Source organism: Sceloporus occidentalis, unplaced genomic scaffold (assembly GCF_023333645.1).
Source record: "Sceloporus occidentalis isolate IW3139 unplaced genomic scaffold, rSceOcc1.0.p SCAF_106, whole genome shotgun sequence".
Lineage (NCBI taxonomy): Eukaryota > Metazoa > Chordata > Lepidosauria > Squamata > Phrynosomatidae > Sceloporus > Sceloporus occidentalis.
In genome coordinates this window covers 253,995-255,980 of record NW_028317086.1, presented here as the reverse complement: position 1 = coordinate 255,980, position 1,986 = coordinate 253,995, and the positions used below count along the sequence as shown (strand labels likewise).

Here is a 1,986-nt window from a genome sequence, read left to right as displayed (position 1 = left end):
TATCCCTCCTTTTTCTGGAATTCCTGGCATCAATATTGATGTTACAGGATTCACTCCACTGCAATTTGTGCAGGTTTTTTTGGGAGACGATGTCTTGGGAGACATTGTCACACAAACAAACATTTATGCCCAGCAGCACCGTGCTGCTAGCCCTAATTCTTTTTGGGCAAAACAGCCATGGACTCCCATTGACGTGCCAGAATTTCTTAAATTCTGGGCACTCACAATGTTAATGGGCATTATAAAAAAGCCCTCCATCCGCTCCTACTGGAGCACCAGCCCCATCTTTAGTACCCCCATTTTTGCCCAAACTATAACTAGGCAAAGGTATGAAATGATTCTTCGTTTCATGCATTTTAGCGACAACAGCCTGTGCCCCCCTAAGGAGGACCCCCAGTTTGATAGGCTGTACAAAATCCGCCCCCTGATTACCCATCTCGCTGCCAGGTTTCCAGAGGTTTATACACCTGGAAAGAATATCTGCGTGGATGAATCCCTAATGAAATATAAAGGAAGGTTGGGATTCAAGCAGTATATTCCTTCCAAGCGCTCCAGGTATGGAGTGAAGGTGTATAAGCTCTGCGAGAGCGAGACAGGATATACTCATGCCTTCCGGGTATACGAGGGTAAGGATAGCTACCTTGACCCTCCAGGTTGCCCAGATCATCTGGGCACCAGTGCCAAGATTGTTTGGGACCTAATATTCCCCCTTATGAACAAAGGCTACCACTTGTATGTAGATAACTTCTATACAAGCGTCCCTTTGTTCAAGCTGCTGTATTGTTTCGATACGGTAGCTTGCGGTTCTATAAAAAAGAACCGCTTGGGTTTCCCACAACGCCTGGTACGAACCCGGCTAGGAAAGGGGGAGACCTCAGCTCTACGCCAAGAGGAGCTTTTGGCATTGAAGTTCAAGGACAGAAAAGAGGTGTGCATGCTGAGCACCATCCACGATGAGAGAACCGTGGAGGTTTCTGTCCGTGGCAGAGCTGGGGTCACTACAAAGCCAGTGTGCATCAGGGCCTATAACAAGCACATGGGTGGAGTTGATCTGTCAGATCAACTCCTACAGCCCTACCTCATTATGAGGAAGACAAAGGCCTGGTACAAGAAGGTTGCAATTTATCTAATGCAAATTGCAACCTATAACGCTTTTTTGCTGCACAAAAAAGCAGACACTGGGCTGAAGCTGTCTTTTTTGCAGTTTCAGCTCGAAGTAATTTCAGGTATCTTGTACCGTGATGCACCTGGTCCCCAAGTAGTGATGGGAACCAACAGAATTGGGGCTACCCATTTTATTTTTAAAATCCCCCCTACAGCAAAGAAGCAGAATCCCCAAAAGAGATGCAGGGTATGCTACAGCAGGGGGCAAAGAAAGGACACCACATTTTACTGTCCAGATTGCCCTGGAAAACCTGCACTCTGTGTCGGTGACTGCTTCAAGCTGTATCACACAGTTTCCCATTTTTAATTTTTTTTTTGTTCCTGCTCCATTTTTGTATTTTTTTTTAATTTTTTGTTACATTTACTGTTTTTTAGCTTTTATTTGCTCCACCATTTTTAAGCGTTTTTATTTGCACTGTCAAGTGACCCCTGTGTCCATTCCGTGGCATGAGGGACCACTTAAGGTGCTAGATCAAATCCCTTCTTGGAGATAGGCCAGGCTTTCTTGTAACCTGTCCCTACTGATAGTTGGGTACAAGCATTTTTCTTTACCCAGATGTAAAATTCCTACTGAATTTGAATTGCTCATGTTCCAAACGTGGCCCTTTTGCCCCCAAACAATCTGACAAACCCATGCATGTGGGGTATCAATGTACTCAGGAGATGTTGCTGGACACATATCTGGGTGTTGTGTGACCGCAACATATACCAGGAGCTGTAATTTCACACCTGAAGTACAAAGTATGTGAAAAAAACACCAAAAACAATTACTATCCCAAACTTTGACAAGGGTTGGTGGTAGGATTAGTGCATGGAAAGGGT

At 44.9% G+C, this 1,986-nt stretch overlaps 1 non-coding gene across 1 annotated transcript; it reads left to right on the top strand.

Annotated features, from left to right (window-relative positions):
- The first annotated feature begins 1,574 nt into the window (after nt 1-1,574).
- Nucleotides 1,575-1,704, top strand: LOC149283292 (small nucleolar RNA SNORA35). Its single transcript, XR_016277932.1, has one exon. It is a non-coding gene; the product is annotated as a small nucleolar RNA SNORA35 (small nucleolar RNA).
- Nucleotides 1,705-1,986: the final 282 nt, after the last annotated feature.